Source organism: Silurus meridionalis, chromosome 26, assembly GCF_014805685.1.
Source record: "Silurus meridionalis isolate SWU-2019-XX chromosome 26, ASM1480568v1, whole genome shotgun sequence".
NCBI lineage: Eukaryota > Metazoa > Chordata > Actinopteri > Siluriformes > Siluridae > Silurus > Silurus meridionalis.
Genome location: NC_060909.1, coordinates 10,612,931 through 10,638,801, shown reverse-complemented (window position 1 = coordinate 10,638,801; position 25,871 = coordinate 10,612,931). Strand labels below are relative to the sequence as shown.

Sequence of the window (25,871 nt, the reverse complement as noted above, 5' to 3'; positions counted from 1 at the left end):
CAAGATATACACTATACAGACAAAAGTATCTGGACACCTGAATTTTTCAGCCGTATGTGATTCTTTCCCAAACTGTTACTACAAAGTTGAAGGCAGATGATTGTATACGACATCAGATGCAGATGCGTTACATTTCCTCTTCACTTGAACCAGGAGACCCAGACCTGTTCCCCTGTGCACTCCAAGTCAGCTCCATGAAGGTTTACCTGTGTTAGAGTGTAAAATCTTGAGTAGCCTGCTACAGAGCTCTGACTTCAATCCTACTAAACATCTGTGGGATGAACTGGAACACTGACTGCACTCCAGGCCTCCTCACCCTACATCAGTTCCTGACTTTACCAACACCCTTGCGGCTGAATGAACACAAGCACACTCCAAAATCTAGTGGAACATCTGACCAGAAGAGTGGTGGTCATTACAACAGTAAATGGAGACTAAATGGAATGAGATATTTGAAAAAACAACACATCAATTCTATTGTCAGGTGTCCAAACTTTTATCTTCTATTTAAAATGCTCATTAAAAAAAAAAAAAAAAATCTACAGATTTTAACTGACAGGAATTTCTTTTTTTTTTTTTTTTTTACGTGTTATTGCATACAAAAAAATGATGCACGATATTAATAAAACACAAAGATCAAAGGTTTGACATCCTGATCAAGAAATCCAACAACTCATTTTGTGTTTTTGGTCGGTATCATGCAGCTTATAGAGTAACATCTGTGAATGCGATCGCTGCAAGAACTCAAACGTTTTCTGGGAAAAACTGAAGCATTAATAATGTCCTGGGTTTTTAGTCCTAACCCGCCTGTAATAAACCGGAACACACTTACTGCCTTAACAATACAATTGTTGAAAGAATTTCAGCTTTGCTGGATGTCCGAAAAATCATCCCACACAATACGAGTCACCTGACATCATGTTGAAGGAAGTAAAGTTTGTCTGGACCACTGGAGGAGGCTAATCACTGCATTAAAGTTTTAAAGAGCTGTTGATCAGATCGGAGTTGAAGCTGAGATGAGTGGGGATCACGCATAGTGACCCTTAAACACGGTCAGTAATGAATTAGCGAATCCTGAACATCCTACTGAGCATCTTGCTGCAGGGTTTAACTCTTCAGGGCTCATGTTTATACGTCCTAATGGACATGGTGCCATTTTTACTGTTAACCAAAATAATAGAAAATGAATAATAATAATAATAATAATAATAATATTTTGCACATTAGTAATAGTGGTGCTTTTCCAGCACCACTAAGCATAACTAAATTAAACCAACCAACAGCATTAAATTCAGATTTATTTAATATTCCCATTATGCATGGGGTGTGTTCACACAGGTGTGTGAGAACACACCACATTATACTACTAGTAGTAGTAATACTGCTATTACTATTGCTCCTATTAATAATAATAATAATAATAATAATATTAATAATAATAATAATAATAATGATTATAACAATAGTCTACTTATGTAAAAAAATAAAATAAAATACTTGTTTTAATGACTAATCTAACCAGAACTCATCTGTAATGAATAACAATCCCGGATTGTGTTTAATAATCCGGGATGGAAATTGCGGGTGTGTGTGAACGCACCTCAGACGAGTTTCACCAATGTTTCGCTTCATCAAAATAATCTGCCCAAACCTGAAGAACCGAGTTTTCTTTACCCTGTTCACTCTTCCACTGCTCTCTACATACACACATATAGGTTTCACATCCTCTTTCTCCACCTGGAACAGTGAATAAACTCCGGAAGAATCGAAAAAAACAAAAACAAAAATTTTAATTAAAGGGGGTTATAGTAACTACGTGCTCGTTGCCGTCTCAAACTGACGCGTGCACGCGCCGCATGCGCGTTCACGCGCCCAAAGAGACAGAAACCACGAGTTTAATGAAACTCCGAATTAAACTTTCATCCTGTCTGAGAACTGAGTGTGTATGAGACACTCTAATCAAGTCAGGTCTCAATCTGACAAATAAATGTGGTCAAATTTGGCATTTTGGTGTACAGGGCATACAGCTATACACAAGTGCTTTCTAACACACACACACACACACACACACACACACACATTCCTTAAATCAATCCGAAATTAGGTATAAATAACTTCCAGGCTTAGAAAGTAATGACTTTCAATAAAGCTCCACATTTTAATGGATTAATGGAGCATCATCACAGTTGCACTTTGTTAACTGTAGCCCAAAGCTACACAAGTTTCACAACAGGCAAGTTCTCTTTCTCACACACACACACACACACACACACACACACACACACTCTCCGTTCATCTTTTCCAAGTGAGTCAAAGGCTCCAAAATAATCCCAACATTGGATGAAAGTTCCTCGAAGTTCCCCTTATCTTCCTCTACATGTCCCAGTGAACTCGACCCCAACCTCACACACACACACACACACACACACACACACACGCACACTTGTGCCCGTGTTATTAAAACAAGCATTTTCACCATTTACTGTAAAATCATTGTTTTCTTCGCATCAGATCAGGTAACTACAGCCCGGGGTTAATGAGGCACAGTGCAGATGTGAGTCCTACCTTATTTGAAGCAGCTTTGGCCGACATTTTGATCCCTTCCTCCCTCCCAGTAAATTATCACTGATAGAAAGAAAGAAAGCAAGTGATGGCTAGAAAACTTCCTCCAGTTTCCAGCGTTCCTGCCCAGCAGCCCCTCAGCTCCGGGCGAATTCCTCTTTATTTCTCTGCCCCTTTCTTGGCCATGTTAGCGGAAATAAAGAAATAAAAGCCAAGTCCAAAGTTCACCATCAGAGGCGGCGCGTTGGTGTGTTTGTTTTTAAACTTTTCTTTCGCCGAAGCTATTGTTGTTGTTGGTAATTCCCTTCAAGAGATATTAAAAACAAAAACAAGTCGACGACATATAGATGTTGAGGCGGTTGGTTTTAGGAGACGCAGGAGTGATGTTAGTGAGTGTTTCCTCTCCTGAGACTTCCTGCTCCTCTCTGTATTCTCCTCCTCCCTGCTCCCTGCTCCCTCACTCTCCGAGCAACAGCCATGACATGTCTGCCTGCCTGCCTGCCTGGAATGGACCATTCCATTTCCCTCGTACACAGGGGGGGAGCGAAAAAGAAACAAAACAGTCGAATTCGCTATTCAACCCTTTCCGAAGTGTGTTGATTATCTCTACTGTATGCGAAGACACCAATTTACATTTGTGTCATAACTATTTCGTGAAAATATATTTTTTATTTTTACACGATCACACATGTAAACAACATAACCCCCTTATCAGTCCTATTGAAAGCAACACAGGACAGAATGGGATGGGAAGAGCAAATTGCTGCTGTTTTGGTGTTCTTGTGATTTGTCTGGTCTTTTGTACAATTCAGAATCTATTTTAAAGTTTATTACTTAATATGTAAAAAAAAAAAACATATCATTTTGTTTAACATCCCACCATAAGCCAAATCAATTTATTGGTTTGAATGAATCAGCTCTAATCTGAAATCAACAAGACATTGAGATACATATTACTATTTAATAAACTACTTAAAATATTAATAATGAAACAATCATTAAACACTAAAACAAGACAGCTGCAAGAAGCGAAAACAGGGACCCAAGTACTACTGTGCATCGGAGGTTTTGCAAATTTGACAATTTGCTTGTGCAATGCTGTAGATGTAAACACTACAATTCAGTATAAATATGCACTTCAGTTAAATCCTTCAAAGTTTTGCAGATTTGCTACACAGCGAAATGGTCCAGTTTTTAAAAAAAAAAGTCTAGTTTGAGACACTGGTGAGAACGTAAAAAAAAGACGCTCTGTTGTTGCAAAGCTATCACCAAGTCAATTCAGGTCGTCTCACACACCTGGTTAGCAGTTACGATACTGCACTGTCAGATTTACTATTTATACATGTTGTTTTTTTGTTTCTCGATAAGGCAGAAAAAATGTAACTAAAATCACTAATACATTTGGTGCGTGGACTCCTACATGGCAAAAAAACCAGATATAAAGCATAACTAAACAATTTTCAGATCTTAGACTTAATCCAGAACCTATATCAAGAAACATAGCTGTAGGTCTTGGTTTAAAATTATAAACAATATTACCTATCTATGGACATTATATTTAATAAGGCAACTTATGTGGAATAGGATAATTTCATTTTCAGGTTAAAGATTTTCTCGGTATAACTGACCACATGGGAAACCTTACGGCCCTTCGCTGCCTTACAGACTACTTCCTATGGTTTTCCGGACCCCCACCCACAGGATGAAGCAGAGCTTAGGACGCAGCTTGCATTGTTTTTTAAACTTAACAATATGGGCCGTGCCTCTCCACTATAAAATGTCATCTCGTTTAGAAAACCACAAGCACAAAATCTCACAAGTCTCTAAGGACCACCTTCAATCAGTTGTTGGGGCACTTAAGCTCTTTTATTGTTTGTTCAGAGCACAAAATTAGAAGCGCAACACAAATAAACACGTCTCCGAGGTTACCGAAAGAGATATCCAAGATAAGCTTGGTGTAAAGGAGGGAAAGATTTTCCTTCTCTGTGTGTGGCTCAACAGTAAGTCGAAGGCAGGGTTGAAATGAAAATAAGCCTGTCCCACTTTCTGGTAAACGGTCAGCAAGATCATGGTCTGTTTCTGGAAAAAGCGTACATATTCAGCTAATACTAAATAACACAATTTATCAAATTCAAATATTTTTGTCAGTCTGAACCGAATAAACCTTTCAAGGCCGTTTCAAACGCTCTGAACCTCATGTTCTCTGATTAAAGTCACAATCTGAGACGTATTTCATACTTGACCTCAGAGGCACAGCGTTAACGATAATCTCTGAAAGCAAGGATACAAAAAAGACAGACATAGAGAGAATTTTAGTGGATTTTAAATATGTTAAGAAAAATCATGAATAGCTACTTTAACAAATAAAAAATAAAAAAATAGGATGATCCAGTCCAAATCCTGCATTTTTAAATTTCTGTTTGAAAGCTACAGGTTGGCCCACTACAGTCTGAGCTCAGGGATAAGCAGTGAACAAGAACAAGAACAAGACAAGACGTGAAAGCCCATGAGGTTTTGTACAGGAGAGAATGAAGAGTGGATTTGTTTTTTGTAATACCAGCAGTAGAACGGTTGTGAACATATCATATTTATAAGCTAGTCTTCTGCTAGAGACTTCAGGATGTCATGGACAATCCACATTGTTCTTAGTGAAAGGACGAGTTGAGCATTCAGCATCTGCTTTTGTGACTATGCTTTCTGTGAGTCCGTAATAAGGCAGGAAGCTGAAACTAAATCAGCACTTCTGAAAATAAAATCACAGAAACAGGATGAAGCAGAGGTCAGAAACACAGCTCACAGGATGAGGTCAGATACCATCACCAGGGTCGAATGTGTGTGTGTGTGTGTGTGTGTGTGTGTGTGTGTGTGTGTGCTGGGGGTTGGGGATAATTTTTTCCACTGTTAATTTCTTTCTTTCTTTCTTTCTTTCTTTCTTTCTTTCTTTCTTTCTTTCTTTCTTTCTTTCCGTCCGTCCGTCCGTCCGTCCGTCCGTCCGTCCGTCCGTCCGTCCATCCATCTATCTATCTATCTATCTATCTATCTATCTATCTATCTATCTATCTATCTATCTATCTATCTATCTATCTATCTATCTATCATCATTCACTTAATTCTTCCTAGGACTGTGTAGAAACAAAACAAGTTATTATGCTTTATGTTGTGCAACATAAAATCAATGTTAAAATAAAAAAAGTTTTTGTTCAATGCATCATCAGCCTTAATAAAATAGTAAATTAAAATATGTTTTAATAATCTTTTTTTTTTTACAGTTTGCGTGCGTTCTTAAATATACAGTAAAATATAGTAAATATTTACTGCTATCCTATAAGATGTACTAAAATGGTTACTGAAATGTAAAGGGGTGTACTAACTTTTGTAAGATACTGTATATGTTCATGAAATTCCCCTTTGTAAAAATAAAACTCTTATGAGAACTTATAAGAACTTAATTACAGCTTTTTGTGAAACGGATTCACCTGGTATACGCAGCGTATTCTCCATTTATGCTGCTTGCATTATATGCATACATTTCCGATATTTTAGCTACATTTATGTTAAAGGTCCAGTAGAAACGCTTAAATAAAGTATGTAAGACTGGCCCAAGAAACACGAATCAGAACTTTACCACAGAGGTGACGGGTTCTTTCATCTTCCAGCGCATTTTCCGATCTGCATCCACCAGAGAAGAAATCAGGATGTTCAGCATGTTGTGTGTTTGTTCACCAATAAGATCCACCGAGAAGATTCAAGTTAATTCTCTCTTAAGCCTCAAAACCTAAGAAAATCGTTGTAAATAACGGAAAGACGCCTCCATTCAGTGCTGACAACGGAGAGACGGAGTGACACAGTGAGTCAGTGGGATCTGATCAAAAGCAGCTTTGTCTTGTTTCTCAGTAAACAACATGCAAACACACTGGGAGTAGAACGTCAGGCCTGGGAGCTCAGGTGTGCTTGTGGAAAAGCAGGCACTCGGAAAACAACTACACACACACACACACACACACACACACACACACACACACACACACACACACACACACACACACACACACACAGACAAATAGAGCATAATAAGCAAAAGGTACAAAGATCACACAATGCCCTCTCCCTCTGTTGCCTTTTTTTCTTCTTTTTTTGTCCAAAACATAAACATTCATACATCTTTAATCCGCTTTATCCTTGTCAAGATATCAGTATATCAGCACACTGCAGACCTTCACACACACACACACACACACACACACACACACACACACACACACACACACATTTATAAATTTAGAGAATCCAGTCCACATACATTAACACGAAACACACATGTACATAAAATCATTGCAAATGTCCACACCTGTGCTCAGGATCGAAGGAAAACCTGAAGATATGAAATGGAAATGCTTCTCGTTATACCACTGAGACATCGTTACAACAATAAACCTTACAGATCTAACAGTAACATCTTCACCACCATCAAGCGAAGCAGCAGTGGTGAATGAAGTAGACCATTCATGCACCTGAGTAAAAATGTTTTGTCTATAACAAGTAGATTGGAATAAATAATGCAGGTTAATGTTCCATTCTTAAATAATTCCTTACTGTCCAGCACTATAGCACAGTCATAAAATAACAGTCTTATTCAATCTCAAAAGTGCTGAATCTGTAATACAACAAATCCGTGTATGATGTTATTCGTTTTGCGAAGCATGTTATTTGATAGATCAATCCAAATGTGCTTTCCACACCTTATTTGTTACAAAAAGGTTCATTTTTGCCTATGTTACTATTCACCAGTGTTCACCAGTGTCTTCTCTGAAAAAATGCATGTTTTCATCAGCGAAATATATAAAGTACAGAAATAAACAAGCGTGGTAGTTACGGCCGTATTACATTGAAGCCATACACGTCAAAGGAAGTGTTTGATTTGGAGCCAGTGTTCATGTAGATGGCATAGTTGTTGTATGAGGTCAGTGTTTCTTAGAGCCAAAAACAGAAGCAAAAAGCATGACTGAGAACAGTAAACACTCCGAGAGCTGAGATCTGATTCTTATTAAAGAGGGTGGAGGGAGCACAATGTTTGAAGTTGTTGGTTTGCTTGCTATAACAGCAGCTCAGACAGTAGTGAACCTGCAAATCATGGGCTTATAAAAATACGCCCCTTCCTAAAGTTATCTTTGCTATAGAAACAACTCTTTCAGATGGACGTGTTGAGCATTAGTAATAAACATATATAATCGGTGACATCATGAAGATTCATGAAAAACAGCTCAGAGGAGGTTATGTAATTAATAGAAATAACAAACGTTTCAAGAATGTTCCTTATACAAATTACACATAAACTATAAATGGACAAAAATTACAATGTTTTGGTTAAAAAAATAAGAAATAAAATGAATAAATAAACTGTTCGGCAGGTTGCAGTGGTAAAAAAAAAAAAAAAAAGGATAAAAGACTTGTGTGCTGTTGAATAAAGTGCTGTTTTACTAAATCTGCTTCATCACACCACCCTGTTTTGAATTATTTTTCTTTCTCAGCAAGACATGGAATGTATTGTTCCTAACTTAGGATTTACTTAAAAACCATACATAACAATAAAGCTTTGAAGCCAAAGCCAGAGTTCACTGAACATATTATGATTTGGAAGAAGACCCAAATCTCCATCTCCATCTATACTCAACCTCTTCATCTGTGCTAAATTATAAAAGCCATTGACCTTATCTACTTTCCTAAAGTTCTTTACTGACATCTGGAATTCTTGCTCTGGAGCAGTGGCAGGGCAGAGTATTGTTTCCACTGCTAACCAGAACCCTCTGTTGGTCAGTGGACAGAGCCAAGTAGGGTGTTTCCTCTCAGTCCACCTAAAGCAAACACTGTTGCTTGCTGAGGGAAGACATAAGTTGATCAAGAAATAACCTTTGCAAATCACTACACACCTGTACAGTAAGAGTTCTGGTCCTTAACGCTATTTAAAGACAAAATAAACACTACAGCTTCTAGTTGAGCAAATTCTAAAAGCAGCAGTGACAAAGCAACAGCTGACTAGTGCTTTTTTAATCCATGCATTTGGCACAGAGTTGGCACAGAAAATGGAGAGTGTACATACATAAACATTGATATTTACCACTTAAGCGCATTTTCCCCCACACAAGTGTGATTTCAAACAAAAATCCCATAAAAACCTAAAATAGTTTCTCAACCGGTCTAATTTCCTGTCCTGAACTCTTTACTTCTCTTTACTGTACTTTTTACTAAGCAGATCCAACTGTACAATGTAGAAAGCATTTTTCCTACGACTCACCAATAACTCTTCAAAATATAACGAAGCTCATATAACATATAACATGTTTCCAATTAAATGGAGAATGTTTTGTTTTTATTATTTATATCCTCAACCTTTTTTCAAAGCTTCAGGTGTAGAACGCTGAAACAGAAACGCAAAAATGTAGTTTCTGTTCAGAACAAGCCAAAATGAAAAAATAAATCACCTCTAATCCTGAGTTAGCATGCCCCTTTCAGCTCCGCGTTCTGTTATCCATCATGAGATGCAACCTTGGATCATTTGGATAAAAAACAGACCTCACTTTTAAAAGCAACGGTGCTGCATTATAAAAATAGAAATGCTACAGCATCCGTCGATTCTAACAACATCGTTCTTAATAATTTTTCCTCTAAGTCTAAGTCTAATTTACTTTGTCATTTTTATAAACTTTCTGAAGCACAGTTTATCATGAAAGCAGCACACACTCTACAGCAGAGAAACTACAGCGGCCATTTTGTGACCCTTTTATCCCAAAAGCAGAGTGCCAGGCTGACCGACCGGCACTAAAAAAGGAAAGCTGTGTGGTTTTGCTCTGTACAGTGAGTGTGAGATTCCAGGCTTTGCTCGAGAGCTCCACTGTGTCATTCAGCAAGTTTGAATTGGTTCAGCAAACTGTTGCTGTACAATAATGAATAGGAGAAAACATCAAACAAAAAACCCACTCAATTTAGTCAGTTTGCATGTCAGTAGGTTTGGAGTCCAGAAAATATAAAATATTCCTTCCTTCCTTCCTTCCTTCCTTCCTTCCTCCTTCTTTCCTTTCTTCCTTCACCATTTCATTGGCATGTCTTTTTATGGAAGGAGTCTCCAGTGCCAGGGCTTGAAGTAGTCAGTATCTTTTCTCCCCACAGGAAAGTCATCAGGAATTTGCTCTTTTTCCATCTTCCAAGCCAAGATAACAAAGGAGTGACTACAGAACAACTCTGTGAATGTCCTTGAGTGGCCCAGCCAGAGCCCAGACTTGAACCCGATTGAACATCTATGAAGAGAACTGAAAATGGCTGTGCATCAACGTTCCCTATCCAACCTGATAGGTTGGATTAAGAGGTTCTGCAATTGAGAGTTTCTGCAAAGAAGAATGGAAGAAACTGCCCAAAAAATAGGTGCCAATCTTGTAGCATCATATGCCAAAGTTTTGAGGCTATAATTGGTGCCAAAGGTGCTTTAACAAAGTATTGAGCAAAGCCTGGGAATACTTATGTACATGTGATTTTCTTTCTTTTTTGATACATTTTTAAAGATTTCAAAGACATTTCATTTACATTGTCAATATGGGGTATTGTTTTGAAGAATTTTAAGGAAAATAATGAATTAAATCCGTTTTGGAACAAGGCTGCAACATAACAAAATGTGGAAAAAGTGAAGCGTTGTAAATACTTTCCGTATGCACTGTATAACACCTACCCAAGTGTTCTGTTCCTCACTTTTATTACATTCAGAACTACTGTTTAGATTGTTTTGCTGTTTTTATCTGCATATACATTGTAAATTAAATATTTTTAACTCCATGATTTGATACAGGTTTACAAACTTTTGCACTAAACTATAGCATTTAATAAGCTGCATGTATCTATTATGTAATATCTATTATGTAATTTATCACCAATGTCTACTTTTTCTGAATACTTTGTTATTAACGTTAACTTTGCCTTAATAGATCTGAGAGCAGCCTGATGGCTACGGGTTGTTTCAAACCGATCTGTAAAATGAGTTGAGATTCCTTTTGTTTTAATCACAATGAATGTGTTAGAAAGCACACAATGCTCCTCTAAACTCACAGCATCATTTATTCCATCTAACACGGGGGCAGCTGTAAATTCTTCCGAACAATGAGCCCTATTCTCAAAGGCAGCACATTACAAAACACCATTAACAGATCAAGCTGGGCTGTTTTGACTCGATTTGCTGGGTTTTTTTTTTGGTTGTTGTTTTTTTTTGACAGATGTTTATTTCTTCATCCAGACGTTTAAATGATATAATGACAAGACATTATGAGAATATTGCAAAGAACGACAACAGAGGTAAAATAGGAATTTATAGTTATACCCGAAATGCATGAAAAGCTTTTCTAAATTATAAAAAGGATGTTAACGTCCATGTCTGTACTTGTTTAATGCTAGAAATATTTCTGCCTGAAATCGGATTTCAACCAAAAATATTCACCCAAATCAAAATAAATTAAATCAAATTAATGAACAAAGGCAGAAATACCAGCAACATCAACATGGTGTTCTGATTTTGATTTCTTAACCTAAAGCTATATTCAACATACATCAGCTTGCAGTGACAAATCAACCAGAGACAGTTCATTTTCAGCAGACGAGATCAACCGTGACATTTGGTGACTGGATGTGGGTGTGTCCGAATACAATCATGAGAAAAGTTGAACTATATGCAAATACAGATTGAATTCAGTGACTTCCAGTTTGCAGTATGTGTCTGCTGATATCACTAACTCCACTGCAGTAACTGTTTCAGTGGGATTGTATCTGGAATACTTTACATGGCGAATACACATAGCGAAACGCCCCAGGACAGTTTTACTAAATAGAAGGAACACTGCGTGTTCATTCTGATTAACGGACCAGAACTAACTGCTATATAATGGGACACTGAACAATGAACATGTAAAGTACATGGTAACAAGACTCTTAGTTTCTCACAACTATCATATCTAGGGCCTGGTAAAAACCTAAAAAATCCAAATAACCTATAAAAAAAACCCTTGGTACAGAGTTATCTCAGTAGTTGACCATAACGAAGGTCTGCACAAGCATATAATGAATACTTTGGCACACTGCTCGTCCCAGTCAACCTCAAATCATTTACAATTTATTTGTCCACTAATTAGATATTGATTCAAATATTTTTAGTTTGACATCATTATATTAGCACAAACTGTATTTACTGGTCTCTTGCCTTCCTCTTGCTATGTGATAAGTTTATTGAGAATCCCTCAAACTGTTATTGAGTCAATGATTAAAGACAAATTTAATGCAAGAACTGTGTAAATTTCATTTTAATAATTTGAATGGACCACCCAGAAATTCAACGTTCTGTTAAATTGCCAATCGTCAATAAGCAGAATGCTCTCCATGTAAATATTGACACATCTTGTTCTCCTGGTAAACAGTTTTCAGATTAGAAAGGTTCATGAGTAATGTGAAAGGAAACAGTGTGTAAAACTGACTATTTTATCTGAAACATACTTTTTTGATGTCACACAGAGGTCATAATATCCTTGTTTTTACTATGTGACTTAGTTACTTTATTTATTTATTAATTTTTGCTAAATGACTTTCTATCTGGCTAATCCATGTTCTTCCTAAATAAAAATTCTTCATAAACCTTTTATTTAACAGAGTTTTTGATACGCTCAAGAAACAATTGAGACTGAGAACAAGGAAACTATAAAACTTTTTAAAAGAACTTTAGCCGGTGCAGCGTGTTTGAGTTTCTTATCTCTGCTTGTATATACAGCACATGCAGTTTCAGAGTAATTCTGAGGACAATACACGCCTCAGTGAACCTGTGATGATGGTGAGGGTTCTTTTAAAGCAAATACATTAGTTAACATGAACAAACTATGAACTCCAATGCTAACACTGCTAACACTGCTAACATTAACGCTTATCTGATTTCCTTCAATAATAAACCAAATAATTAGCATCTTATCTAATGTTTTAATCACTCTGTTCGGAGTCAGTGTTTATACCTGAAGACTGTTACAGTAAGGAACCTGCTGTTATTTAATTTATGTAAAAGTCACAAATAAATCTGTATTAAAAAAGTCACATTTTGTTAACATTTAAACAGACAGCTAATATACACATAATCTGGCATTATTACTTTGCTATAATTAGCAATTTCACTGTAATGACTGTCTTTTAAAGTTACGTCACACATTTTTAAGACTTACCAAACTCTCTCTTTCAACACTTACAACCAAGACTCTGTCTATAAGTATCACATAAATGCCTCCTAACAAAAACTTCACTACAATAACGATTAAAAATGTTTATTATTATAAAAACTCAATAAATTATGCTAAAAATGTTAGTAACATTCTAGTTACTATGGAAACGATAGCATATTAGTATTAGCACAAGCGCATTAATCTAAAACTGTTCATGTTACAGTCGAAACTTACTGTCATACAACAACACCTTCTGACCAATCAGATCAAGTACTCAACCGCAACGTGGTGTCAATGAGTGAAAAATGTTTCCAAATATGTTTAATGAACACTACTTAATTCACGTGTAGGGCAATTCTCCATAAATGTAAAGTTAAATGTTCCTAGTGTTTTTGACTCATATTCCGATGTATTAACCTTCTCTAGTCAGATTATAGTGAAAACAGCATTGTTTATACACCAAACATCCAGAGTGCTCCATAACAGAAACATGTCAGAACTGTAACGGAAGATATTTCTTAATGAGGTATTCCTTCATGTTCTACATACTGATCATTTCTGCAAATGATGATATGTAGAACATGTGCAGTTTTTCTGTAAAAACTAAATAATTCTAATAATAATCTGTGGGCCTATAATATACAAACATGTCACATCTGTAAATAAGGAAATACCTACACCTCTAAAAGTCTCTCTCAAAAATAGTCAGGATGATAATTACTTTTTCTGTGAGATAATCAGACTTCTAAACTTTAGAAACAGTGTTTTTCAGTCAATACAATTTCAAGTGCATGTTGCAAACAAACAAGGTTATGCTGGATCAAGTGCTATTTTACTGTATAACCTGCTGAATAATGAGTGTAAAAGTTTTTTTTTTAAATAAGAGAAACCTGGCAATGTGGGAATTACAACTAGAATTAACATAAAACAATGATTTTGAATGTATTGTATTTTTGCTTTGTATTTTATTTTTACAGGGTATAAAGATATGTTCAAATAAATATCATATTTAAGAAATGTATTTCTATAACAGTAAAATCACAGTCTTTTCTGTCATTAAATGTATGAAATATTGCAGAATCACACTTTTTTTAAGAACAAATGTAAAAAGAAACAAGTATGACACGTATGAAAGCTCAATTATCTACAATGATTTTAAAGATAGTCCCAGATCATTAAAGCAAAAAACACAGTAAATCTGAGAGCATAAACAGAGAGAAATTAATTTTCCCACTTTGAGATCACTGGACAGAGAAGTTCATTCAGAGGAAACAAAGTGCTGAGAAAGTCATGAGCAGTCTGGCTAAAGCTAAATCGTACTATAGTTTGTAATACGTGGATATGAAAACAACAATGTCGTCACATTATGGTGATAGTAAGTGAATTCATTATAAGTATAACAAGGTCAAAATTGTAGTAAAAGTCTGGGGTAAAAGTCTCTCCCTCGCTGCACTTCTGATTTGCCATGTTGTAACTCTGACGGCTTTGTAGCTGTGGCGTAAAAATCTAATTTGCACAGCCCACAAGTGCTGCAAATCTCCAGTGCTGATGGGTATTGATTTATTATAAGCCCATTTAAGGTCAGACGTCATTTTCACAGTCAGTGTGAGCAAGAAAAACGTAACTAGAGCTCCGGCAGCTGGACACACGAGCAAGTGGTGTTAAACGCAGGATTATCGCTCACATGGGAGTTCAGCCACAGGATGCAGTGTGATTTTGAGTATTTAATATGTTTGTGCAGAACAACAAAATGCAGGTGTGTAACAAAAGTTGTAGTAGTTTTGAGACCGATATTCACCACTACATGGTTGTAAAACACAAAAAGTCAGTTTAATATTCAGACTGGTTTTCCTGCTTTATTCTTATACACAGGAAAATTCCTAGGTTTAACCCATTGTTGGTTCATACTCTAGATAGACAAAGTCAGGGTTTGCATGGAAAAAAGTGCTACACCATTAAAGACTGGAAGCCTGAGAGGATGATATGGCCTCATCCATGTCATCTTCTCAGGCTTCCAGTCTTCCATGTGACCATGACGGATGATACACCACTAAAACATGCAGACATCCAGCATAAAGGAGGAGGAGAAGGAGGAGGAAGAGGATGGGTGTTTCATAAATTCCAATGTCCACCTTAAACTAGATTAAATTATTTGTTGGATCATTTACAAAATAAATCTGGTATCTGTGTTAATCCTGCAATTTCGGAACCTATTAGTGCTCCCAAATGTTGACCTATAAAATGACAAACTAATGGAAGATTTCAACTGACTGCCTTCAAATTATATGTCATAACTAATGAAGATTAAATGCTCTTTGATATACAAATTACACTGTACATATATTTCTTTGTTCGCTTATACATTTTATTTGTTATTTATACTGTATGTCAGTTTATTTTCTAAATTCCATTCACAACTATTTCACTTTTCAGTGAAAGATTTAATGCTGTGAAATAACAGGCCTAAATAGCTTTATTGCCAATAATTTATGGGATTAGTCAACACATTAGTACTACAATCAAACCTTCTTAGATTTTTGTATTCAGGTCAGCTTATGCCATTTTCCAACACAATATCACTGCAATTAATATACAATTGAGGAAAAGAAGAAAAAAAGCCTTCTGGTATGTTAGTTGTTAATTAATATACTTCCGTTACATATATTTACTTTTAATTTCCACACATAATGTCTTTGTAATATGAACAAAATGTATGGGAAGGAAGAAAATTCCAAGAACACACATTGGACACCCACACAAACACACCCACACCCACACCCACGCATACCACATACCTGAACTCTGTATTATAACATACACCCGAAAAAACAAAGAGCTGGTATATGATTACATTCAATATATCTGAGCTCAGGTTACATGTTAGAATGACATTTGATATATATGTTGAAAAAAGGACTGACACTATCCACAAAACAGATTCTCAAAAGTCTCTTCACAAAACAACCATATTTTCAGTCTAAATGTCTTAAAATGAAAATGTACCAAACATTAAAGTGTACACTGTGTGTTTACTGAATTACATGTAACCCAGCACACACCAGGTTTGCTATAGAAACCCCCCATATGTGTGTGTGTGTGTGTGTGTGTGTGTGTGTGTGTATGCATGTGAGTTAAAGACTGTAAGAGTGTTATCTGATGTATGTAGCTGAAGGATGAGTAATTACAGTGGAGGGGAGGCTTCTGGGAAACTGTTGGCTCAGCAGAGCACTGGCTTTCCTAACCCACACCCACCCACACACATACACACACCTGTCTCTGTCCTCACACATTCATTAATATGACTGAGATTTCTGGGAGCTTGTTGATCCAGGATCAGCACTACATTAACCAGAACAAAAACTAATCCCTGATCAACATCTTCGAGAAGACTGATGCCTCTGACTTCTGGAGGTCACATCCTGCTCCAAGTGTCTGTGTGCTTGTGTGTGTGTGTGTGTGTGTGTGTGTGTGTGTGTGTGTGTGTGAGTGTAAGATTGATTCCAGCTCCAACTCACTGAATGATTAAGATGTGACTCGGATCAGGCGCTCCTGATCTCCTGCACACCAACATTCCACAGCCATGAGACACTGCTGCACTAGCGCTCCTGCACTGAGCTCACCATGCTTTTCTTTTATAAAGACACAGATCATCCTGAGGTTGCTGAGATACGGCCATTCCATAGCTTTGATTAACAAAAAAATCCGAAGCTGAGCCATCACTAAAGCTTTTAAACAACGATAATTCTTTATTCTTTATTACATTTGGTCCGTTGAAATACTTCAGTCCTCGGGCTGATGATCCTTGACCTGGAATCTGCTGAAGTACACCCTAGGAGGTTTTTACACCGGGCACATTTGCTGCACTCCAAATCCGAGTTTGATTGCTATGGCTGTAATTGTTGCCGTGCGAACAAAATCAGACAACCTTCTACAGGTAGTGTTAGCCGTGCTCTGATTTAGACTACACTGCCAGTGTGAAAGCCCCGTTAGATTATTATAATCCTGCTGCTCTATTAGTTGAAACTCAGATTAATTTTAATCTTCCAGATGAGATGGCAGCATGTATTAGACTGATTGAAAATGAAAAATGAAAACAAAATAGTTGTTTAAAAGAATAGAGAGATTAAAGAGGGCATAACTAACCATATTGGTTGGAGGGGCATAATCTCCTATCATGCTTAATGATGCAAGGAAAAATCTTGCTGGCTGTCATGGTGGACAATCATAATTAGTCACAGGTTAGTGTTTTACTCCATCCCTGCTGTTGAGCTTTTATCTGACTGAAATATGTTTCTATTGGATTCCACCAAATTAAAGGAACTCAAAAATGTTAGTACTGGAATTGCACAAAAAGAATTATGAAAAAAAATATTTATGCTTTCATAAAAGCTACAACTAACCATCAAATCAACAGATTAAAATGTCACACTGATCAAATTATAGCACAATAAAGAGACAGAGAGACAGAATGTGAGTTCAAGTGTAAGCCTGGATGTTTCAACTAATCCTGGCTTGGCGACGGTGCTCCAATCGAGCCTCATCAGCGCTAACGGCTAAATTTTACATCGTCCCACCAGGTCACTTTTTCCGGCTAATACCTCTTACAACAGGCTGTAATGCAGTGTGATTATCCAGTGTTACTATAATGCATTCATGGCTTTGAAATCCAGAGAAAGACCTAGCGACTGGGCGGAGCTTAAATGCACTTCCCTGATGAAGTCAGCAGAAATGAGGTTTGGGCTCTGAATGGAGATCTAAGCCAGGCACTGGGGGGCTTGGAGTCTGTGAGTGATTAAGTGTGAGGGTGTGTATTGTTGTGTGTGTCCTAACCAAGTGACACATGATGGAGAAATGGGGCACATGATGTGCATCATGTGTATGTGCAAACTCATGTAGGAGGTTTTGCTTTCAGGACGTCACTGTTTGGTGGTCATGATGTAGAAATAATTCAGATTAAAGTCTGGAATTCTTTTATATTCTCCAGATACAAACAATATTGCTGAAACATCAAAAAAAGAGAGTCCAGTATGGTGAAAAAAAATAAACGTTTCATCATTTCAGCTAATAATCATGAGGCAGATAAAAAATTAAGGCTTTCAACGAATTAAGTTGAGTTAAAAAAGACAAAATTGTTTTTGGAAAACAAAAAATCTCCTTTAAGCTACTTGTCCTACAGCTTTTACATTTAAATACAGTGTATCAGCCAAGTTTCAGTCTATTTATAACTTGTGACTAAGTAGCCAAAATTCCCATTAATTTTCATTGTAATCTGTAATAACACCTCAACTTTTCAAGCTCTATTCAGCAAACTCATCATCAGGCTTTAAGATGTTCAGAATAATCATGCTTTTTTTTTTCCTTACTGATCAAATGTATAGCTTCGTATATTGAATTAACAAATATCCCCAAAGCCTGGCTTTCTTTCCTTCTTTAGTTTTTTAATACAGTATTTCTTTTAGTTTTTCTTTCAGTTTTTCTTTTTTTTCAGTTTTTCTTTCTTTCAGTGCTTTTTCCTTTCTTTCTTTCTTTCTTTCTTTCTTTCTTTCTTTCTTTCTTTCTTTCTTTCTTTCTTTCACTATTTCAGCTTCAAACTATTGGATATGGACTTTAATTATCTTGGACTAATGTTCCACTATGTGACACAATGCTATTTTTTTTAAATAACATTCCTCTCAACACTAATGGTTGTGACAATTTATAAAGCAGCAGCTCTAAAATTAGTCTGGTCAGTGTCCCTAACAAAAACACAAGGGCGTCTCATGAGGGCAGACAGGTTCAACCTTCTGATGGCTGAAGCATTCCTGGCGCATTCCACACATTGCTTTTAATTCCACCAGACTATGAGGGATGTCAGAGAGCCCTGGGGGGCTCACAGATAGAGTAGGGAAGGAGAGAAAGAGGTAGAGGAAGAAAAAGGAAATTAAAAACATAAGGCAATGTTTCTTTTTTCTCCAGGTCACAGGACATGCACCAATAAAATAAACCAATAACATTTACAATCTTTCTTATTTTGTTTAATATATACAGTACATTATTACACATTTTTTACCTTGCATATACAAGCTTATAGAAAGCTGGGGTCAGAGCAGAGGGCCAGACATGACACAGCACCCCTGGAGCCTTGCTCATGGAGGGTCTTGCTCGAGGGCAGTTTGACAGTGCTGAGGTTTGAACCCCGACCTTTGGTTACCAGGAGCCTTGAACCAATAAGGCACCAGTAAATCAAACTGTATCAGCATTAAATGAAACTGCATTAAGGCAAAACTTTGTATTAATGTTATCCTTCTTCAACTGAGAGAAATAACGTTTCACTTCACGAATGTTATTTGTTTGAATCACTGAAACTTCACAGAACATTTTTGGTGGCGAGAATAATTCTCTTTGGTTTGGTTTCACATTGAATAGATTTTATTCTGAACCATTTCCTTCCAGTGATGGTGTAAAGAACAGTGTTTTGTGGCTGCATGGTATATCATCTTACAGGAATACTGATCTGATCTACAAATCTGATTTATGTGATACAGTGGCGGGCGGTCAAAGCCAGCAAAGCCTTCTCTGCTGGCCTAAACACTATCAGAAGCAGTGACCTACATTTACAACCTAAATTCTAATATTTGTTACATGAAATTGTATTAATTTATTCCCAACAGTTTATTCTCTTTATTTTGTAGCGTTTCTCTTGGCTGAAATGCTTCCAGTACGTGTATGTGTATGTTAGATTTTTTGTTTAATCAGATTTCAGCCTCTATGTGCTGCCATGTCAATCTAATCTGCCCAGGGCCTTCAAAGTCTGTACTGCTGGCCTTTTAACCATAGTCTCCTTAATAAATAGCTCTGTTTCTTTAACCAATTAGATTTTAAATTCACTTCACAGGGCAGCTAGCTGGCCCAGAATAGCGTCAGCATTTTTCTGTCCTCTGATTGGTTGGTCAGAGGAAACTGTAACAGCCAAGTTCGACTGGTAAAACACATCTGTAGCTCTGCACACATGAATACATCTGATATAGACCTTTTAATGCCTACGGAGGAAGAGAAATTGATTTAGTGTCGGACATTCTAGGGTTGTTTTTGTCATGTTATTAGACAAATTTTGATTCTGAACTGCTCCAGATGATGTAGGTGCACAGTTGCGGTTGTAGTGTGTAGTGAGGTTTGGAGTCTTAACTGGGTTTCCTGCTTTAGTAAAATGATATTCACCATCCATATGTAAAATGTCTCTCCCTCTGTAATGCCACGTGTTGTTACATTGCGTTTTTGTATAGTATTGATGGTTTCTATAATTGTAACGTGATAGTAGTTGTATTAAGAGGTGATTTAAGTCAGGTAAGTCCCCAATGAAGGCCCAGGTACCAAATGCACGACCCGCCACTGATGTGATCAGAATCAACTATACAAGAGGAAAGTTTCTTCTAGAGTCTAAACGTATGCTATACGAGTCATATTTTAACACACAAGCCATTTTTGATAGAAAATAATCAGCAACTAACATCTGGTCTTGTGTTTGTGTGTATGTATGTGTATGTATAGTCTAGTGGTGTATGCTGCATTCCAGCATGTTTAAGTGTGAGATAAAATCCTTGGTGATGTGCAGTAATCAGAGGGACAGGTGCACAGAGATCAATCGCGCTATGAGCTCAAGAGCAGCCAGGCATCGAGCTTTAATCAGTGACATTAATTCACTTCCATTATCCCAGGCTCAGGCCTTTCTCTGATCCTTTTCTCTTTTACACACACACACACACACACACACACACACACACACACACACACACACACAAACATACACACAAACATTCCATATAAGGGAGTAGACCTCCACACCTCGAGTTATTTAACACCCACAAAAATCTGACTGATATTATATAAATGTGAACAGATTCCTGGAATAAAGTCCTGAGATGAACTCGGACTAGAGCCAGTAAGGACTGTAAATCTGCACACCCTCAAATCCTCTTCAGCAGGGGTAATGCAGGAAAAACAACTCTCATTAATGATTTCTGTGTAAAAGCATTAAGACAAATAATCCAAGCTCAGGTGCAGCAAAAAAACTCCCAAATAAACTTAAATGATTAATCTGCTTTAATTAATATTCATGAAATACAGAATGTTATAGGTTGTGTTTCTTGCATGCCTCTATCTACACCTGTATCAACAAAGTAATTGACTTTTTTGATCAAAGGGCAGGACTTCCTGTTACACACTCGCCCCAAACATCCCTCTTTGCATTACATGTGCGGAGAAATAACAAACAATCCCAGTGTTGTTGCCTGTGTGACTCGCTGATGTTCTGCCAATGGGTATGAAAAAGCAGTTGCTCCACCCCTAACATATTTTAACCAAATTATAACAACCTCTATGACATCATTTCTCAAATTTTCCCAGATAAAACTAAATAATAGAGGACATTCAAACACACCACGCAAGCAATGTTTGTGCTTTTTGTTTCATTTAATTGTGCAGCAGGAAAACCAATCCAAAGGTGAACATTTTGCTCAGACTGAGACTCTGCTTCCCTCCTGTTCCTCTCCCTCTCTGTTCATAACGCACATCATGCTCTTTTCATAAGCTCAGTGGGTTATTAAAAGAAAACAAGTTGGGAGTCTGGAGAAAAGTGCACCTAATCCCTTTAAACAGCAGGACAACATTTCACCTCTGAAGCATGCTGAGAGCACGAGAGCAAAGGAGAAGGGCCTCTGATGCACCTCACTCTCTGTCTGAGAAACACAATATATCTGCCTTCTCTGGCCCTGGAGAGTCAGCATGTGTGAGGCAGGTGTCAGATAAAAGAAATAATGTCTCATGTTCCCATTGGACTGAAATAAACACCATCACAAAGCAATGCTCTCCATCTGTTCATCCATACAGTTCCAGCAGTCTCCAGGAATTTTCTATCTACCTCGCTTACTCGTTTCATTTCCTGTTTTCATTCACCTGTCCTTGGATGCTTAAGAAATATGATCATGGTTCATCTTCGACTCTAAGATGAACTCTGCTTAAATTATAGCCACCTTCGGGGCAACAACCCAACATTCTGAGCTTGTTTATTTCAGCAGTTTGTGAGTAAAAATTTTTTAAGAGGAATAAAACAACCTGTATTTTTTATTACTTAAAAAGACTGCATCAAATAATTTCCGCACACAGCTCATTCTTAAGGCCTGTTTATACCCGAGTGACATTTGCGTACATTGTTTACTCACCTGTGCATAGCTTACGAACATCTGGAGGATTAAAAGAAAATCCACTAGATGGCATATCTGAGCCAAAACATCCCTGTCTGTCAGGCTTCCAAATCGAACTGGAAAATGTTGTAAACACACGGACGAGCTCTGTCTTTCTTTAAAACTTTCCACCATCATTGTGATTGTTGTCATGAACTGCTCGAATCCAAAACCCTGACCTTTCATTTAGGGTTGTGTACTTATCAAGAAAACCAAGCCGAATGGAAAGTAGTAGGTTTGACAAATAATAAGAGTATATAGTTCTTAAACTATAACAGTAATAATACCGGGGAAACCTCTCTGTCTCTGTCTGCCTTAAAACTTTCGGCCGTCATTGTGACTGTTGTCATGAACCGCAAAAAATCCAAAACCCTGACTTTCCATTCAGGTGTGTGTTCTAATAAAAACTGGAACACTGCAATTCCATTTGGCAGGTTTGACAAATAAACAGAAATAGAAACATTCTGTCTTTCATCAAAACTTTCTTTCAAAAACCATCATTGTGAGTTGGTATTGCACCTTATTCCTACACAAAACCTGTTTACTTCTGAGGACATGCATGAGAGGACACTACACAGCACTATTACGTTCATTACTGTCCTGCTTTGTTTGCATTTCATCCAGAAAAGAGCTGTGAGAGAGGGTTTTTACTCTGCTGCTGCTGTGTAAAAAAGTGCCATTAAAACTTGCCATGTAATGTTTAAATGTTCTCGAGTTAGTTTGTGAAACTAAAGAAAGACATTAGCTACAGCTAAACAAGCTGGACACACACACACACACACAAACAAAGAAAAACCCCACTAGCAGTTTCCGTATCAACTGACTTGGTTAATTAAATCTTCCTGCATCTGCTCAGCCTGAGCCAGCGGTGCCTGAACCAGCATCATTACCAACACCAAGCAATGAGCCAGAACTCGTCTTCTCTGAAGTGCACTTCTATTAGTGTTGTTGCCCACCACCTGTCTCACGTCTGAACAAAGTAAACATTACTCAGAAACGCACAAAAAACCCCAGCAAAAACACTCAGATGGATGTATTGAGCCTATTGATAAATATTGATTGTATGGATTTATTTTCTTGTTGACAAACACATCTGCTGTTGTGCGGATTTACATACCGATGTGCCAATTCTCATTTCTGTTCTACAAATATAAATTCACCACCTCAATAATCCAAATTATTTATATGCAGAGACGGACATATTCACGCTTTACTCCTCTTGTACCACAACATTTATTGTTATCTATTGAAGAATGATACACTTTTTCTCCATTTATAGTGACACTTAACATTCCATGAAACTGTTCCATCTTACAGTAATGATGCTATATATAGTTCCTTCATCATTCTCTCTTTCTTTTCTCTATTTTTTTAAAGATAATTAGGCTAAAATAATAAAATGGAGCTTACCTAGTTCATGTTATTGAGAAAGTATCAACTCCTTTGTCCTAAACATGTGGTAAAACTTTACAGCTTCACTTATGACAATGTTAAAAAAACTCTTTTGACAACAATAAGAATAAAAAAGACATGTACACTTCCACAAGTTACTGTTTTCTCTTAATAAAGATACAACAAATTAAATTTATTAACAATTAACTAACAACTTCTGACCAACCAGATTCCAGATTTCCACAATGCAGCGGTGTTAAACATCTGGCTATATTGCATTGTGACAAAGAAATATATATATTCTCATACTTTTTAAAGCATTTTGTTATGGACTGATTCCTCAGCAGTGAATCAAATCAGCAGTCACTGATCAAATCGTCCTCCTCTGCAAGGTCACCAAATAAAAGCAAAGGCAATCATTATATTATATATATAATTTTTTATATATAAAGTTATGATGATATTGAAAAAGCATTCGAAATATTTACCTCGGCCTTTTCAACAATTTACAATCGCATCTGGAGGTTTGTTTTAATAAGAGAGAAAACCTGGTGAGAAACAAGTATGTTGAGAACTGTCTCCTGTCAGAAAACAAGAGCAGTGAAGTATGTGTGTGTGTGTGTGTGTGTGTGTGTGTGTGTGTGTGTGTGTGCGCATGTTTGTGTGTGTGGACTTTCTGTTGGGTGTGTTTTTCTGTTGGAAAGTGAGAAGAACCTGCCATCTTCTGGCCACTGTTTGAAACACAAGTTTCCAGCCAAGTTTTTTTTAGGAAATCTGCATTTATATTCTCTCTAACTTTGTGAAAACCTTTACTTGACTCATTATGAAAAATGATCATAAATAATTATGGTAGATAATTAAAGCTATGCTAAAACTACACCTATACCTCAGAAAAAATGTTATTTTTTCGAACAAAAGCATAGTTTTTTGAGAACAATGAACATAATATATTATCATTGTGAGGACCTTTACAGTCCTCATAAAGCCTAAAATACACAATGCACTGCCAGTCAGAACTTCAAAAAAAGTTCAAGCTGAATCTGGTAATAGTAATAATAAAAAATAATAAATGACCTGATGTCAATAAGGAATGCTGGGAAAGCTCTGTGTTTAGTCTAAAGATAAAGGGAATCAAGCTTACAATGTGCTCTAGAATAAAAGTCAGAGCATGGAATTATGTCACTGTCACTCTCTGAATGTTTACAAAAGAAAGCAGGAAAAAAAAATAACACATCTCCTTCTACAGCTAGCAGGTAACAGGTTTTGACACTTTGGCGTGTGTCTGTTTGCATGCACTCGCATGCTGTAACGTCCTGAGAACAGGTTTGGACGCTAAGCAGATACCCGTAAAGTAAACAAAGGAACACAGGAAGCAGTTTATGAGGGAAAGCGAGGATGAGGTCTTGAAAAATAAAACTCTGTGCTTTGCATGAGTTTTCCCTGCTTTCTCTTACAGTTTATAAATCAACAACAAGAATAAAAAAAATTTCCACTCACATGACAAGTATCCTGTAAAGGTCAATTTACAAACTTGTTACAAAGTGTTTACACTGAAGACTTTTTTACAAATGGTACAAAAAACAGCACTGTATTATCGTTGTTTTTAAACTGTTTAGTATTAAGTTTGGATTATGCTGCTGAATGAGTTGTTACTATATAGACAACAATGTTTTATAAAGAGATTTGTTTGATATAAAATTAAAAGAAATGAATCAATTAATTGCCTCCAGAACTCAACAAGCCACGTGTGTCCGAGCGTAAAAGTTAAACTTGCTGTATGAACTGACAATAGACTGATCATTAATAAGATATATATTATATTAGTGTAATTGATTATGTGATTAATACTGCATAATAACATATGGATTATAATTCATAGTCTCTCACTTCGAGTCGTCAGTGTATTTAAATAAAATAGTGTTAGTGCATATATGTTAATGTCATTTTATATGTGAAATATAAAAAGCTTCATGTAGATATTTTGTGAATGGATAAATATGTCTAATTTGGCTTTTGAAGCAAGTTATTGGCGTATGAAGCAGTAACTTGTTACAAACTCTCAGCTTTTCTCTTCTGTCTGCTTTTCATTCATTCTTGCCTCTTCTTAGTTCCTTCCTTCTGCCCTGTCCCTTATCTTTCACTCTTACGAAGCCACAGCTAAAGGACAAAAATAGCAGCAGTGATCCTAATGGAACACAGCGGAGGACCTGGAGACACACACAAACACACACACACACACACACACACACACACACACACACACACACACACACACACACACACACACACACACACAACAATCCTCCAGTCACTGTCACTATCTTTAAATAAACAAATCTATAAATAAAATGTCTAACAATAGTAAGGGTCAGGACAAGCTCCCCTGAGGCAGGTCACTTTCTTTCTTTCTTTCTTTCTTTCTTTCTTTCTTTCTTTCTTTCTTTCTTTCTTTCTTTCTTTCTTTTGATGA

At 36.8% G+C, this 25,871-nt stretch overlaps 1 protein-coding gene and 1 long non-coding RNA gene across 2 annotated transcripts in view; both read right to left on the bottom strand.

Moving 5' to 3' along the window:
- Window positions 1–25,871, bottom strand: part of tjp1a (tight junction protein 1a) — a 94,999-nt gene that overhangs the window by 50,723 nt on the left and 18,405 nt on the right.
- Window positions 23,224–24,388, bottom strand: LOC124380203. Its single transcript, XR_006924626.1, has 2 exons — window positions 23,890–24,388; window positions 23,224–23,786 (listed from the first exon to the last, which is right to left on the bottom strand). It is a non-coding gene; the product is annotated as an uncharacterized LOC124380203 (long non-coding RNA).